This window comes from Apium graveolens, chromosome 8, assembly GCF_009905375.1.
Source record: "Apium graveolens cultivar Ventura chromosome 8, ASM990537v1, whole genome shotgun sequence".
NCBI lineage: Eukaryota > Viridiplantae > Streptophyta > Magnoliopsida > Apiales > Apiaceae > Apium > Apium graveolens.
In genome coordinates, this window is record NC_133654.1 from 47,235,248 (window position 1) to 47,254,221 (window position 18,974).

The 18,974-nt window shown below is 34.6% G+C and overlaps 1 non-coding gene across 1 annotated transcript; it reads right to left on the reverse strand.

Annotated features, from left to right (window-relative positions):
• Positions 1-8,346: 8,346 nt before the first annotated feature.
• On the reverse strand, positions 8,347-8,453 carry LOC141681789 (small nucleolar RNA R71). The gene has a single exon (XR_012559213.1). It is a non-coding gene; the product is annotated as a small nucleolar RNA R71 (small nucleolar RNA).
• Positions 8,454-18,974: the final 10,521 nt, after the last annotated feature.

An 18,974-nucleotide genomic window follows, 5' to 3' on the forward strand; every position in this document is an offset into this window, starting at 1 on the left:
TAAAAATTAATCTTGTAAATTGGGAACGAGTCTCGTTGTCGGAGTGGTACTTTTACTAGATTTTTCTAATCCTGACATGCAAGATGAAATTGAATTTTTTTAATAATTTTTTTATATGACTAAAATTGATATATCTTAACATCCTTATGGTTGGATCATCGAAAAAATCATTTTAAAAATTAATCTTGTAAATCGGGAACGAGTCTCGTTATCGGAAGTGGTACTTTTACTAGATTTTTCTAATCCTGACATGCAAGATGAATTTCAAATTTATTAATAATATTTTCATATGAATAAAATTGATATATCATAACATCCGTATGGTTGAATCATTAAAAAAGTCATTTTAAAAATTTATCTTGTAAATCTGGAACGAGTCTTCTTGTCGGGAGTGGTACTTTTACTAGATTTTTCTAATCCTGACATGCAAGTTGAATTTGAAATTTTTTAATAATTTTTTCATCTGACTCATAATTGATATATCTTAACATCCGTACGGTGAGATCATCGGAAAAACCATTTTAAAATTTAATCTTGTAAATCGGGAACGAGTATCGTTGTGGGGAGTGGTACTTTTACCAGATTTTTTTTAATCCTGACATGCAAAATGAATTTCAAATTTGTTAATAATTTTTTCATATGACTAAAATTGATATATCTTAACATCCGTATGGTTGGATCATCGAAAAAAACATTTTAAAAATTAATCTTGTAAATCGGGAACGATTCTCGTTGTCGGGAGTGGTACTTTTACTAGATTTTTCTAATCCTGACATGAAGATGAATTTCAAATTCGTTAATAATTTTTTCATATGACTAAAATGGATATATCTTAACATTGATATGGTTAGATCGTCAAAAAAAAATTTAAAAATTAATCTTGTAAATCAGGAACGAGTCTTTTTGTCGGGGGTGGTACTTTTACTAGATTTTTCAAATCCTGATATGCAAGATGAATTTGAAAATTTTTAATAATTTTTTCACATGACTAAAATTTGTATATCTTAACAGCCGTATGGATGGATCATTGAAAAATAATTTAAAAAATATCTTGTTAATCGGGAATCTCAATTCATAGAGTAATACTTTTACAATGGTTTCCTTGAAACACCATTGTGTAAAGACCTTTTTACAACGGTTTTATTAGAAAACTATTGTGTGAAACAAAGTTTCTAGAAGGTTCTAGAATGAGGCATATAGACAATGGTTTGTATTAAAACATCTTGTACAAGTTCAACTAAGACAACACTTTTTTTAATATAAAACTGTTGTGTAAGCATATCAGTTTTTTCAATCTAACGGCTAATATCTAAACTCATTTTAATCAAGGTCTGTCATTTCTACACTTCAACAATCCGAGTAAAATTTTTACCACCTATCACGGGGTGCCATCTTATCACGTGGTGCCCATTGAAATTCTAAAAGAACTATTTTAGACAACTGTTTTATTCCGTTGTATGAAGGTTTCCAAGACAACCTTTCTAAAAACTATTGTCTGAATTACACAATATAATATCTAAAAGCTTGTATGAGACCAACTAAGACAACATTTTTGTTTTAACATAAAGCCGTTGTGTAAGAATATCAACAATTTTTTGATCTAAAGGCCGATATCTGATCTCATTTCAATGAAGGGCTCTCATTTCGCCACCTATCACGTGCTGCCACCTCAATACGTGGTACCCATTGAAATTTCTCAGACAACTGTTTCCATTCTGTTGTTTGATGGTTTAGAGGACACACTTTCTGAAAAAGTGTTGTCTGAATTATATAATGTACTTTCAAAAACCGTTGTCTTATGTCCCTATACGTTAACATAGTAACAACGTTTTGTAATCGTTGTGTTAAATATTTACAACAACACTACATTTAAAAAATTATTGTCAGACTCGATGAAAGGATACAACATGTACAACAGTTTAAAAAAAGATGAATAACCGTTGTTTATTCTGGAGCTCACACAACTATTTTTTTTTGCAAAATCAATTCACCATTGTATGATTTTTTAGGACAACAGTTTATTTTTTAACCGTTGTCTGTCAACTGTTGTCTGATTGCAAATTTCTTGTAGTGAGTATGTTTCCACCGATGATCAGTCCTAGTAGCACTGCATCATGCTTCGCTGAAGCAAGCCGAAAGTACTTGCATAATCAGAATGAAACAGTTTGATATGTAAAATATTTAGCTATTCTGAAAATAGAATACGGGAGGAATACTTGTATTTGTTCCTTGGAAATTAAACACTCTCAAAATAGCACAATTATCTCATTTTGACGTCTCAAGACATCACCATCTTCTATCCCCCATAAATTTTTTATCTAAAGCTGGCGTGGTTTGTACAAGTTTTTTAAATAACACTATTCAAATTTACTGTTCAACCATATGTCTGGTTCTGATAATACCGGATGACTCGCATCAATAATTAAAAGATACACTTTAATCGTCGAAACGATAATTACTCGATGAACTACTTGTGTAAAACTTCTTCGTCTACCCATACAGTAACCACACATAATTAAAAAATTATGTAAAAGTTTGTATGATGACTTCTTAAGAGAAAGAATAATAGGGGTTTCATTACTAATTATTAAGTGTCAACTCATAGCTCTTATACAAGTGTCTAGGGTAATGTTCCCTAGTTATAGGGATCAAACGTTAGGTAGCTCTTGGAAAATAAGTCAAACAATTAAGGTTAGGGTCAAGAATAATCTCAAAATAACTTCAATATTTTAAAAACATAAAATATTTTATCTATTCTGAATTTAGAATAGTGAGAACATTTGCATAATTTAAAATCCAACATTTGGATATGTAAAAATATCTAACTATTCTGAATGTAGAATAATGAAAGAGGTCGCACCTACTTAGGATATGCGTACTTTACCAATCATTTATGGTTTTTGGATGATTACGGCTGTATGACAAGTGTTCTTGGAATTCGTGTCACCCACTAGGATGGTGAAACGTGTTCTTAAAATTATTGATTGAGGTATTGGTTTTAATAGATTTAGAAGAGTGGAATGAAGATGTGGTCAGACTCCAAGTGGAAGATTGTTGGGATTTCTATTAATTAAATCCATGAATATAGACTATTCAGTTTTAGATTAAATTATGGATTACTCTGTTTTTAAGATTTAGGCTCCAAATATTATAAATATTTTCATATAATTGTAAAATCATAACACAAAATAATTGCGAGAGATCAATACAGAATTTGTGCAGCTTGTAAGGTATGATTTTCCGAACCACATTAATTTGTATCTTGTGTGATTGTTATTTATTTTCTTGTTCTTACTTATTCACTTTGAGTTCTGATTTCCTAATTATACACCCAACAAATTAACCATAAAATAAGCCCAAGAATCACATTTTCATGATTCTACAACTGCATAAGCAATGGGAAACATGCATTTGTTCGCACCATGTGAAATGGGGTTATTGAATTATTAAGGATGTCGATTGATTAGGCTCCTTTATCAAAATATTTTAAGATGAGATGGTTAGCGTAAGACATCCGTGGCAGCGACACACTGAGCGAATATATTAAGACATAATGTGATATAAAATAGGCCAATGTGCTTCCTGGCTTCATTGGGCCAGGAATAAAAGGTTAAAAGCCCGATCCAACTCTCATGTGTGGATGGGTTGGATTAGCAAGTATTGGAATTAGTTTTTCACTTACAAAATATGAAGAACTGTGCATAATTTATACTGTGTTAGGGATGGTAACATATGGTGATATGGTGAGTTATCTAATGTGACAATTTAGTATCTTTGTTCATAAAAATGATAGTGGATTAATTTAACTAAAATAATGCATTAAGATAATTTCTTATAACTATTTTATTAATGAATCTACATGAATTTTAATTAGTGGTGTTATGTTGAATAAATGTTTACAACGAGCAATGATATGAAAAAGGGTTCTCATACCCAAGCAACCCGGCTCATCTACAAATCAGGTCGAGTATCACTGTTATTTCCTTAATCAAAGCCCAATTTGAATGACTTGTGAGTGCATGCAAGCCGATGTCCCCACATTTCATGTCAACTCGCATATGAGCATTTAATGACTTGTGAGTGCCATGCAATCCAACGAATGTGGAACCAACATAGTTATGAGATATGTAGAGTCACAACCTATCGAAAGTTTGATTTAGAATGGTTAAATAAATATATTTTAATATAAATATGAATATATATAATGTATAATCGTTCATGTACAGTGTATGAAGAGGGTATGACAAAGGCAATGGAAGAAATAGTGGGGAAGATGTTATGTTGGTCATTGTACCTATTAAAGGATTTGGTATGGTACTTGAGTGATATGATTTCGAGTGGATGATCAAAATCGAATACCAAATTCAAATCAATTAAAATGTTTTTAAGTTTCAATCTTATAGGAAAAATTCCATTTTTCCTAAAAATTTTGTAAAAAGGTTTTAATAGATTATAAAATTTTAGAATTATAATTATTTGTACTCAATTTTTTTAATCTATTTTCTTTAAATAATGCTAACCCAATATGCTAATATGTGTACAAGGGGAAATGTTTGTACTTTTTAAATTTTATTCCTTAATTTCTTATAGTAAATTACTTTTATTATAGGGAAAAAATCCAAAACCTCAAGAGAACAGTTAATATCTCTCCCTTCAAATTATTCTTAATAATCCTTGGTAATTATAAATTAAACGACAATACAATGATTTTAGAGAGAGAAGCTCCTCCTTCTCACTAGTATTACTTTCCCTCCTAGATACAATTCATTTTTTGGACGATTTTATTCCTTCACCATTTATTTATCTTTCATCCACTTTTCATATGCTCTACCATTCTATAATCCTTATTTTATTTCCTTCCAGATCTACTTCATCTTTGCCTCGATCCTTGGGTTCAAGAAACTTTAATACCTCGATTCCATAAACTCAGAAGAATTCTCTCATATGTTAGGGTATCATTATGCCAATGCTATTAATCATATACCTCGAGATAACTTTTCTTTGCAGTTATGTGATGAATAGTCTTTTAACGCTAATCATGTTGCCAATGCTCAACCTTTGTCGCCTAGAAAACTATTGAGAATTTAATAAAATCTACTTTTAATTAATAATAGTTGCTCTGCAAGGAATGAAGATTGACCAACTGTGTTAGCTTCTGGTAGCTTACAAGGAAGCCACAAAAAAGGATCCATAACCGAAATTACCTCACAAGTCGTTACTGTACCAGTCCCTGAAAACTTGAAATCTCTAATTCAAGGATTCACTCACCCTACTATTGCAACTTTATAAGATAAGGTCAATGTGCATAATGGTGTCTTACCTATTTTTAGACTGGTGAGTCTAGTCATCGAAACCCAAATCCTGATAAACGGGTTACTTGGAGTGCCTTACTTTCTAAGAGCATACCTTGTACACTTTAAATGATGATGGAGCAGCTACTTTAGATAATCCTAGAGACATTCTCATTAATCCTCGGAAAAAGTGGGACACTAGCATCATTGATCAATTCATTTGAGCTAATTTTGCTTTTAAATTTATCTGGGAACAAGATTTTAAATTGTGGAAGAACAATGGTTTATTAGAGTTAATATAGCTCGAAGGGATATTATACGTGCAATATCAACACTGTTCGAGAGAGGTAAATTGCCTTATCTCACAATTATGTTCAAATGTGTGCTAGAACTCTTTACTTACTTCATTGGATGGAGGGTTCCACTTTTAAGCGTAATGTCATTCATAGAGATCCTTATTGGATCAAATTGGTTGATGTTCCTCATTAACATAGGTCCATACAGAGGTTAACTCTAATTGCTAAACTGGTGGGTTCAACATTTAAATTTAATGAGATAATATGTTACTTTGAGCCCTTAAAATTTGCAAGGGTACATGTGGACCTTGCCTACCCTACTAGAGACATACACACATCTAGTACCAATTATAAATGGTGATGTGGTTGAGGAGAAGATGAGGATGGATAATATTTATTCAATATAACCTTATTCTTGTAGTCTTTAAAAGATATTTGGCCACTTCTTAGCCAGATGTCTCGACAACCCAGAGACGGAACATAATAGGCATGTACTTACATGAAGATAAGATATGTTAAAGGTCTTACTTATATTCAGCTTAGTATAAGTTAATTATTTAAAGATGGTCATAAAGTAGATTTTGGCCAACATGATTGTATTATACTTGTTGGTTCAAACAAAATTCTTCTAGTTGTTTGAAGGGAAGTGATAAGTGGCATTTTATACCAATTAGAACGTCTTATAATGGCTTAAATTGATGTCTTGAAATCAAGTATTTTGTGTATTTGATGCATTTTTCTAGTGTTTGTGCATTTCAGGATATTACTTATGTTTGAGGGGAGATTTTATCAGGAATAAGCCTAAGTATGTGCTTGGCATTGCAAGTGGGAAGTTAGGAGTAGAACGCAGCAGAAAACGGGAGCAAATTAATAAATTTTCCAGTGAGGTGTTGGGCGCCCGCTCAGCCTGGCTGGGCGGCTGCTCAGGAAGCTGGGCGCCCGCTGAGGATTGTTGGGCTGCCGCTCAGGGTCGTAAAATAAGATACTGATTTTTAGACTCCTGATTATGTTGGACTTCCGACTTCTGAGATAGCTGGGACTTCTGGAGCTTCTATATAAGTAGTTTTTAGAGACGTTTCACGTGTAGAGAATCGTGGTATCAATCAAGGAGCAAAGAGAGAAGGAAGAAGACCGTTTTAACACATTGTAACGAAGAAGAAGAAGCATAGTTTTCTTGTGATTTTTTTATTCGTTGTATCAGTGGATGCTAGTTTTCTTTACTTTGAACCTTATTACTCTTGTGACGTACTCTGGTTTTAATAAGTATTTTTATTAGTTATTCTCGTATGTTATTATCATATTTTCATATGAACCCATGGTGACGATGAGTTCTATCATGGGCTAGTCGTGATCATGGGGTCGTAACGGATTTACTATGGAATTTTTTAGTTAGTTGTTTAATACCTTAGTGTATGATGATTGTATGATATCTAGTATTGGTTGTGCTTATTCGTCTTATGTGCATCGCGAACATATAAGATAGGGTGTTAATCTCTTGTGAAGCAACAGTGGATCTTGAGGTTTAGAACTTGCCATGCTAGCATAGGTTCATGTATGTGTATGCATGATTAGTGGGTAACTCTAACCGTTTTACTTACCCTGTGTAATCATAACGAATAACTTCTGCTTAAATCGTTATGTTGTCAAATTCTGTAGACATATAGGGTCTCAACATAATTGATGCCTATTCAACTTCTATCTTAATTGTGGATGTTTGGTAGAATGGTATTAGTATAACGAAAGTTGACTTTTATCAGTTTCGTGTTGTTCGATTAATATCATCACCGTTACATGCTAAGGGTAATAATAATAACTATTGAAGGAAGTAATAATGAAGTTATGATCTCATGAGTGTTTAATATTGTTAATTCAAGTGTCAATTAAGTGTTTAATTCTTGTAGTTAATTATAGTTAATAATTAGTTAATCAATTCTACGTGTTATTGTCTTGACATTGAGAAGTAATCATACATTGGTGAGTAAGTGTTAATTGAACATAATTAGTCTGAGTCTCTGTGGGAACGAACTAGAAATTATTCTATATTACTTGCGAACGCGTATACTTGCGTGAATTATTAGCGCGTGTTTTTGCCTAACAAGTTTTTGGCGCCACTGCCGGGGACTCGGCGTATTTGTTTAGTTTATGTACTTACCATCAGTGGTCATTAGGACTCATTGATTAAGACGTGTTACTTATTGTTTCCGCTTATGTTTCAGGTACTTTAGCGAGCGTTTATGCAAACACGTTCTCGTACTCGCAAGAGGACTTTAGATACGGCTGAGGAGACAGACTCAGTTCTTGATATTTCGGAGAAGATAGATTTTGAAGATTCGGATAAAGAGAGTGAGCAGAAAGAACCAGTAATCATGGGTGATCGTATAGTTCCGGCAGATCCAGCTCTTATGGACTTTTCTCGACCTAAAATTGATGACATTCAGTCAAGCATCCTACATCCGGCTATTCAGGCCAACACTTTTAAAATCAAGTCGGACACTATTCAGATGGTGCAGAATTCTGTTTCTTTCGAAGGTGCTGCGACTGAAGACCCCAACATGCACATCAGGAATTTTGTCGAGATCTGTAGTACTTTCAAATATAATGGTGTGACTGATGAGGCTATCAAGCTGAGGTTTTTCCCATTCTCTCTAAGGGATAAAGCTAAGGACAGGTTACATTCTGAACCAGCTGGGTCCATCACTACTTGGCAAGATCTCGCGCAAAAGTTTCTGGTGAAGTTCTATCCAATGGCGAAGACTGCAGCTATGAGGAGTGCTCTTACTCAGTTTGCGCAGCAACCAACAGAATCTATGTGTGAAGCTTGGGAGCGCTACAATGAGATGTTGAGAAAGTGTCCACATCATGGTATGCCTGACTAGATGGTGATCTCTGGTTTCTATAATGGTTTGGGGGCCCAATCTCGGCCCATGCTCGATGCAGCAGCTGGAGGCGCCTTGTGGGCCAAAAGCTATACTGAGTCTTATAATCTTATTGAAACTATGGCTGTAAATGAGCATCAAAACCCAACTCAAAGGATGATACCTGGAAAGTTAGCAGGTATTCTGGAAATTGATACAGCTACAGCTATTGCAGCGCAGCTCTAAGCATTATCTTTGAAGGTCAATTCTTTAACCACCTATGGAGTCAATCAGATAGCTATGGTCTATGAGCTTTGTGCAGGTTCTCATGCTACGGATCAGTGTTCTCTTGTTAATGAATCTGTTCAGTATGTGAACAATTATCAGCGACCGCAGCAGCCTGTGCCAGCAACTTATCATCCTAACAACAGAAATTATCCCAATTTCAGCTGGAGCAATACTCAGAATGCTATTCAGCAACCATATCAGCAAGGCGTAAGTAAATAGTTTAATCCACCTGTATTCCAGCAACCACAGCATTATGCTCAAAGGCAATCATATCCTCAACAAGGAGGTGCGGCTCCACCTTCTAGTGCTGATTTCGAGGAACTCAAGCTGTTGTGCAAAAGTCAGGCTGTTTCTATCAAGACCTTGGAAAATCAAATTGGTCAAATAGCCAATGCAGTGCTCAATCATCAACCTGGCACACTTCCCAGTGATACTGAAGTGCCAGACAGGAAGGAAGCTAAAGAGCAAGTCAAAGCTATTACCTTAAGGTCTGGAAAAGTTGCTGATGCTGAAAAAGCGAAAGACGGAGAAGCTGAAGTTGTTGATGAAGAAGAGAAGCAAAAGGAGAAAGCGGCGGAACCAAGGAAGACTACTGTTGAACACACTCTTCTTGAGGGTAATACAGGGGAGAAACATCTCTATCCTCCACCACCTTTCCCTAAGAGATTGCAACAACAAAAGTTGGATAAGCAGTTCGGTAAGTTTCTGGAGGTGTTCAAGAAACTTCACATCAACATACCTTTCGCTGAGGTTCTGGAACAAATGCCTAGTTATGTGAAATTCATGAAGAGTATTCTTTCAAGGAAGGTGAAACTGGATGACCTTGAGACCGTTGCTCTAACGGAAGAGTGCAGTGCTGTGCTGCAACAAAAATTACCTCCAAAGCGTAAAGATCCAAGTAGCTTCACCATTCCTTGCACCATTGGCAAGTTGTCTTTTGACAAATGCATGTGCGATTTGGGAGCAAGCATCAATCTGATGTCATTGTCTATCTTCAAAAAGTTGAATTTTCCTGATCCAAAGCCCACCTATATGTCTTCACAATTGGCTGATCATTCTATTACATATCCACAAGGCATAGTGGAGGACGTGTTAGTAAAGGTGGATAAGCTCTTCTTCCCTGCAGACTTTGTCATTTTGGATTTCGAGGAAGATAAGAAGATCCCCATAATCTTGGGAAGACCTTTCTTGGCTACAGGCCATACCTTGATAGATGTGCAGAAGGGTGAACTCACTATGAGGGTGCGGGATCAGGATGTGACATTCAATGTATTCAAGGCGATAAAATTCCCTACAGAAGACGAGGAGTGCTTAAAAGTGGATTTGATTGATTCTGCGGTAACTTCAGAACTTGATCATATGCTAATGTCTGATGCATTAGAGAAAGCCTTAGTGGGGGAGTTTGACAGTGATGATGAGGATGGCAATGAGCAAATACAATATCTAAATGCTTCTCCTTAGAGGTGAAATCTAGACATGCCGTTTGAATCTCTTAGTACTTCTGATCTCAAGAATGCTGAAGGAAAGCTCAAACCATCTATTGAGGAAGCACCTACTTTGGAGCTTAAACCATTGCCTGAACACTTGAGGTATGCCTTTTTAGGTGATGCATCTACTTTGCCTGTTATTATTGTATCTGGCCTTTCAGGTATTGAGGAGGACAAGCTCTTGAGGATCTTGAGAGGATTTAAATCGTCTATCGGATGGATTATAGCAGATATCAAAGGGATCAGCCCTTCGTACTGCATGTATAAAATTCTGCTAGAGGAAGGTAGTAAGCCAACTGTTGAGCAACAGCGACGACTTAATCATATCATGAAAGAAGTTGTGAAGAAAGAAATTCTGAAGTGGCTAGATGCAGGAATCATATATCCTATTTCTGACAGTTCTTGGGTGAGCCCCATGTAATGTGTACCTAAGAAAGGAGGTAAAATTGTGGTAGCAAATGAGAAGAACGGGCTCATCCCCACTCGAACAGTCACAGGATGGAGGGTGCTGGGATGGCTGATGCCCAGTATAGGAGGCTGTCGAGGAGGATGGATGCGATGTATGAGTCACAGAGTAGGTTCGCTCAGGAGCTCACCCTTGCACTTGGGACTGCTTTCAGAGGCCTTGGAGCTGAGATCCAGTGGCCCATTTTTGGTGAGGACTCTGCTTATCCGCCTCCTGATACTCCACCCTCTGAGGGTGATGATGATGATTTCTCCGAGTAGGTATACCCTGTGTTCCTTTCTACTACCTTCACTGGGGACAGTGAAGATTTTAAGTTTGGGGGTGGTAGTTAAGGAATATTTTTGTGTGTGTGTCATGTAGTTGCATAGTCATGATAGTTTAGTTCATATAATTGCATATTTTTGCCATATAGTTTTTTTTTATTTTATAACTTTATTTATCATGTCATTTAGCTCATGCATATACCATGATCCCTTTTGTGTTGCTTTACCAATTGATTTGTGATATTGATGCAAGTGTAGTGATAGCGTTAGAGTTATGTTGAGTCTTGTAGGTTGACATGCATGCTAGAAACACTTGTAATTTTACTAAGTCTTAGAGTATGCTTAAGGACTAGATTGTTGTCATGGTTTGATGGTTTTTGAGGTTAATCTATTGATTATGCTTAGAATTTATAATAGGTTCTTAATGATAAAAGGCATGAAAAGAAAAAATTGGAGTAAAAATTGGAATTCATTGCTAATTGTGGCTAGGCGTCAAATGGCTAGTAGTCGGCTCGTATTTTTATGCGAGTAGTCTAGGGTTGAGCAATATGGAGCGAAACGCACTTGCTCAGAAATTTGAAAAAAAATAGAAAAAAAAGAAAAAAGAGAAAAATAAATAAAAATAAATAGTTAATGCATAATTGATCACGAGTGGGCTCTTTGGTATTCGAGTTATTAAGTTCTTAGGGGACTTTGTGCCTAGTGACCTAAAGCTTTTATAGTCTGGGATCCGCTAACCTAACGCTCGCTAAATGGATGCCATTGTATAAGTCTTTTGTGGACCTCACTCATTGCACGGTCAAATAAGCATTTGTTGTTGTGTTGAATAAAGGCATGATTCCGTAATAAACTCCAGTAATCTTGAAGTGTTATAAGTCATTTTGTGCCTAGAATTTATTCTTCGTATAATCATGTGATTGCCTTGAGGATAGTTGAGTTATGATAATTGATCTAGTTTCGAAGCATATCTGTTAAGCATCCGCACATGCCACATTTCTGGTTGTATGTTAGTTTGCATGATTTGATTGATCTTTATTCGCCTAATTGCATTTGTTGAGATGTTATGAGTTGGTTGGTTTAGTTGTTGTGAGGGGGATCGCTGCGTTTCATATAGATTGCATTCATGCATGTTTTTGTTTTATTTTTGAGTCTGTGACGCTTGAGGACAAGCATCGATTTAAGTTTGGGGGTGTGATAAATGGCATTTTATACCACTTAGAATGCCTTATAATGGCTTGAATTGATGTCTTGAAATCAAGTATTTTATGTATTTGATGTGTTTTTCTAGTGTTTATGCATTTCAGGATATTACTTGTGTTTGAGCGGAAATTTCCTCAGGAATAAGCCTAAGTATGTTCTTGGCATTGCAAGTGGGAAGTTAGGAGCAGAACGCAGCAGAAAACGGGAGCAAATTAATAAATTTTCCAGTGATATGCTGGGCGCCCGCTTAGGAAGCTGGGCGCCCGCTCAGGATTGCTGGGCGGCCGCTCAGGGTCATAAAATAAGATACTAATTTTTAGACTCCTGATTCTGTTGGACTTCCGACTTCTGAGATAGCTGGGACTTGTGGGGCTTCTATATAAGTAGTTTTCAGAGACGTTTCACGTGTAGAGAATCGTGGTATCAATCGAGGAGCAATGAGAGAAGGAAGAAGACCATTTTAGCACATCGCAACGAAGAAGAGGAAGCATAGTTTTCTTGTGATTCTTTTATTCGTTGTATCAGTGGATGCTAGTTTTCTTTACTTTGAACCTTATTACTCTTGTGACGTACTCTGGTTTTAATAAGTATTTTTATTAGTTATTCTCGTGTGTTATTATCATGTTTTCATATGAACCCATGGTGACGATGAGTTCAATCATGGGCTAATCGTGATCATGGGGTCGTAACAGATTTACTATGGAATTTTTTAGTTAGTTGTTTAATACCTTAGTGTGTGATGATTGTATGATATCTAGTATTGGTTGTGCTTATTCGTCTTATGTGCATCACAAACATATAAGATAGGGTGTTAATCTCTTGTGAAGCGACAGTGGATCTTGAGGTTTAGAACTTGCCATGCTAGCATAGGTTCATGTATGTGTACGCATGATTAGTGGGTAACTCTAACCGTTTTACTTCCCCTGTGTAATCATAAGGAATAACTTGTGCTTAAATCGTTATATTGTCAAATTCTGTAGACATATAGGGTCTCAACATAATTGATGCATATTCAACTTCTATCTTAATTGTGGATGTTTGGTAGAATGGTATTAGTACAATGAAAGTTGGCTTTTATCAGTTTCGTGTTGTTCAATTAATATCATCATTATTATATGCTAAGGGTAATAATAATAACTATTGAAGGAAGTAGTAATGAAGTTATGATCTCATGTGTGTTTAATATTGTTAATTCAAGTGTCAATTAAGTGTTTAATTCTCGTAGTTAATTATAGTTAATAATTAGTTAATCAATTCTACGTGTTATTGTCTTGACATTGAGAATTAATCATAAATTGGTGAGTAAGTGTTAATTGAACATAATTAGTCTGAGTCTTTATGGGAACGAACTAGAAATTATTCTATATTACTTGCGAACGCGTATACGTACGTGAATTATTAGCGCGAGAATTATTAGCGCATGAATTATTATACTCGTTGGTTCAAACAAAATTTTTCTAGTTGTTTGAAGGGAAGGAAATATATATGTATTAGATTTTGAAGAACATGAACAAGCATGTTATTTAGAAGCAGTTGATACAAGTTCTGAAATTTGGCATAGAAGGCTTGGACATGCTCACATGGATTTACTTAGCAAGCTGTCAATAAAATAGTAAGTTCGAGGTTTGCCAAAATTGAAGTATGTCAAAATGGAACCTTGTACTGCTTGTCAACTAGGAAAGCAAATCAGAACTTCACACAAGGTTAAAAAAGTGGTATCTACTTCTAAACCTTTAGAGCTTTTACATTTGAATTTATTTGGTCCAGAAGCTTACATATGTATTGGAGGTAAACGGTTGATAGGATATATATTTATATATTTTTTATATGATTTTATTCCTCATATTTATTATATTTTGCATTGATTTGGATTTTTATTAATTAGATTTTAATGTTTTATTGTAGGAAGAAAGTAAATCCTATTTTAGGTCACACACATTGTAAAAGGGGGTTGAATACAGTGTTTAGCACAATCAAATCGAATTAAAGAACTCAAGTAACAGAAAATATACTTTATTCAATATAATAAACTCTGTTACAATATGGAACTGTCCTCTCTCAGTGATGAACAAATATCACGAGAGCTGCTAGGGTTACAATGAATATTATTCTCGATAATGATAACACATATAGTGTAAACCATATGTCTGTGTTTATATACTACACAGTTGCAAGATAATCTCTAATTGATATAAATATAATTCTACTTCCTAAAATATATCAACTAGTTATATTTTCTTCCAAGTATTCCATTCTTCATAGAATTCCTTCTTCATGCATATCTCTTCTTGCGTTTGTCTTGATCTTCTTTCCTTTCAATCAGCCGCCTTCCTTATCTGAAAGTCTCCTTAAGTCCTGATATTATGTAATATCCGGGATATATCGTGTAATTATTTTTGCTATTATTATTATGTGTGTTCAGTATCTATTCTGTGAGCTAATTGTTAAGTGTTATATGTACTTGAATATTCGAAAATAATATTAATTGAGTATTTTAATTTTTATATGTCCAAAATAAAATATAGATAATTGTCATATCTTCCTAATTATTTTTATGTTGGTTTATGGATTTATAAGAATCATATGAAATTTCTAAAATCTTTTTCCGGGTAATTAAAATCTATTTTATAAAAACGGGAACCAACCGACGTTAACCGTTGTTACATTTTTGGAACCCGAAACTCTTTCGAGAACTCCTTCCTAACCTAATTGTAATATTCCGAGCATTTTCCATGTTTTGATTTTTTCGATCCGGCGTACGGTTTGTCCTGCGCGGGTCCCGGCGCAACATTTTCGATACAATATTCGTTTCGGTAAATCAATAAAACCCGTATTTTTGATAAACGGGAACTTTTTATTAAACTATCCCAATTATCACTTCGTAATACGTGTAACCAGGCGCTGAGACCAAGACCGCAGTACAAATTGTACTGATTTGGATAATTATCCCGAAAACCGATACCGTTTGGATCAGTTTTTACAAATAAACGTACCGTTTTATATCCGGAATGATCCAACAGGATACTAATTTTTCGTAAATATAAATAGCCTTTTTCCGTATTTTATTTCGTATCAAAATCATTTGCAGACAGATAATTATATAATTTTCAGAGAAAAGCCCTAATTATATAAACTGTTCTAAGAATCAAACAGCAAAACGAAGGCGTTACCGATCTCTGTTTTCAAAGCTTGAGTAACCAAAACGAAGGATTTGAAGTGTTCTATCAGATTCTGAGCTTTATTTCACTGCAGAAATCAAGGTTATTTTTTTAAAAATTTATTTATTTTCGAATTTATTTTATTAAAAATATGAATTTTTGTTCGGATGATTGTTTGTATGATTTGATGATTGCATGTTGTAGAGCTTGTTTTCCTGATGATTTTCATATGTCATACGTCTGATTTGGAGTTCAATAACATGTTCAAATTTGAGTTTGATTTTCGAATTTTAAAATTAGGGTTTATAACCCGTATGAATGTTCTTAATTGAAATTTGGGGGTTTCTTATTCTGTGATAGATTGATGTTGTGTTATAGTGGGTTGTATTCTCTGTGAAATTTGCAATCTAGTCGTATAAGTTTCATGAACCAACGAGGTCTGTAGAGAAGGGAGTTGTGTTTTGAAGTTTTCCGATGTTCGTCGGAAACTGCAAAACTTCACGGCCAAATTCCGGCCAACTCAGGGATTGTTGGGTTGTTTTGATTGCATGGTTGTATTCCTGGTGTTGTGTAGATGTGATCTGGAGGTGTTGGTGGAGTGAGGACGCCGGGAACGTGTTCTCCGGCCACCTCTGTGTTTTCCGGCGACGGGGTGTAAAAATTACAGTTTAGTACCCCAACTTTTGAAAACGATGCAGTTTGGTCCCTGTAGTTTCCAGAGTTTGCAAAAGTTGGATTCCTGTTTTAAAAATGTTTAAAAATCATATTTCCTATTTATTTTTATTATAAAAATTCGTTTTTAAATTCTGAAAATTCTAAAAATTATTATTTTAATTCTGAAAATTATTTTTAATTCACAAATAAATCTAAATTAATTAGTTAATTAATTTCAGTTAACTAATTGATTAATTAGTCAATTAATTCGAAAATTAATTGATTAATTGATTTAATTAATTATTAATTGATTTTAATTAATTATTTAATTAGATTTAATTATTTAAAAATGATTTAAAAATTCTGAAAAATAGTTTCGAGCTTTAAAATATTATTCTAAATTATTTCCAAGGCTCGATAATTATTCTAAAATTATTTCGGAGCCAGAATGGGCCAACCGAACCCTGTTTATTAACCCGAAATTGATCCAACGACCCGTTTTAATTCCGAAAAATGTTTTAAAAATCATTTTAAATACCAGAAAACCTATTTATGACCTGAGACTTCTTTATAAATATTATATCATTGATTACGTGATGTATTATGTGCTATATGTGACTTGTTAATTGACTATCGGTCTATATATTCGGTGTTTACTTGATTATTGCATAACTTTCAATCCGTTAATCGGATTTGGGTAAAACGAAGGGTAGATAGAAGTATGTGTTGAATAGAATTCCATGAGTAAATTATTGATAGATGCTTATGATATGTGAGCAGAAGAGGCAAGACGTAGAAAAGGGAAATAGGTAGTTGAGGAGTAAAACGGTTGTGATTGGAAGCGAGTACAGTGTAGTAAGCTAATACCAGGCAAGTGTTCTGAACTTTCTCGAGATATTATAGTACTTGATAATCCTGTGATATTGCAAGTGCTTTGAAGTACATAAACCTAAATCCTGATTTCAGTTATTGTTCTTGAGCCGTAAACCTTATTCTTTCTAGACCATTGATTGTTGTATACCTAAACACAAATTTCAAGTATACGATACTACTCCACAAATACATGTAAACAAAATCCCAAACACTGAACTGAATTACTTGTATATTCAATCATTGTATCCTATGCTTTGAAAGCCTAAATCTTTGAAACCCTGAAATGGTTGATTCCTTTGTTATTCAATTCTTTCATTATCCAGCATCCAAGCTTTTAAATTGCCTTATTGATCCTTACAAGGAGTGAAACCCTTTCATTGTTAAACATTTATTGTTGTTAATGATTTCGGTTATTGTTTATTATTGCATATTCTGTTATTATGTTAGAATTGGATTGTTTTTATAAAATTGTGGACCAGATTCGTGGTCAGACCATATAATGGTCAAGTTAGGCCAATATGTGCCTTGGATCCAGTAGTTAGAGCAATGATGTGTGCCTTGCTCGGGATTAGTGCGTGACTGATCAGCAGCCTAACCTTGGTTTTTACATTAAAAGTATAGTATCCAATTCTAAATCATAATTCATTGTTCACTTGATATCATAATCGTATTCACCTGATGATCATTATTCTCAGTTTTGTCATTGTGACTTGCTGAGCTAGTTAGCTCATTTGTGCGATGTTGTTTATATTCTTTCCAGTTAAAAAGGAACCAGTTGGTAAAGAGGTTCCCCAGTCCAGCGCGAGAGCTAGGGGTTCAGGTTGAGAAAGCTGAGCTAGTAGGCTTCTTTTGGGATAAGTTAAATTTGTAAAAGTTTGTAATAATGTTTAATACTCAGTTTGAGTTTGAAATAGTTGGGATTTGAACGGTTTGTAATATATTAGTGTGTTTGGCTTGTGTGCATACTTTAACCTGTTGCGGTCCGTGGTGGTTGGTAAGTAGGGTCACTGCATATATTATTATTATCTTTATTATTGTTACAAGCAGGTTATAATTAAGGTGTGTATGTGGACCCCAAACTTCTGACCCAGGTTTGGAGGGCGCCACATATTATCTCCTGATAAATATCTCCTGATAACTTAAGTTTTGACAACTTAAGTTCTGACTTCAGTATAAATGCTGATTTCCAGTTAAGTACTGATTTGTCCTGTTTAAGTATGATCTGAAAACTAAACACAAATCATATTAGACATGCATTATCAAATATATCTAACAAACTCCCCCAACTTGTAAATTAGCATAATATACAAGTTTAACAGATATTTGATGATGTTAAAAACATTAAGTACAAATGCATGAGAATTTGACTAGATAACTACAACTTACAGTCCTTAAAGCTTTACCAACTTTAACTTCTGATAACAGCTTCAGTCTGTATACACATCAGAATTTGAGCAGTTGTAGATCTTGACTTGGCTTCAATTACTGATCTCTTTGATGTCAGGAGTTGTTCTGAGATAGTTCTTTAACAACCATCTCTCAACATATTTAAGTTCATCAATCATCCTCCTTTTAGCGTTCTTCAATTCAACTGTATCTTCACTAATTTGAAAGATAGCAGCCCTGAGATCATTTATTCTAGCTTTTCTTATGTCCTGATCTAGTCTGATCAAATATGCCTTGTCAGACTCAAGATTTAATTCTACAGCATTATAACCCAGAAAAGTAGTTATAATCTTAGCATAGTTAGGCTTCATCTCAACAATATAACCCTTGTGATCTCTGTACTTGGGACAGTATGTGCTGTCAGACTTTACAGAATAAAGCTTCTTCTGTCTCTGAGTTTGAGCCTTCAAATAGTTTGCAGCACTTTCTGTTAATCTGTTCTTCACTTAAAGTAAGAATAGAATATGTTCTAGTTCTTCAAAATACTTCAGTGTTATAGCATTCTCCCTAATATGGTATACCCTTCCATCTGTCATGAAATATAACAAGATGTGTTCTTTTAAGAAGGTATGGTAAACCATCTGTACAGATTCAAGATGATTCAATCTTTCAGGAGTTGCTCCAACACCTGGTTCACTTAAGGAAGTTGGATCATTGGTTGTGTTCTGCACTCTTCTTTCATCAGCACTACCCAATC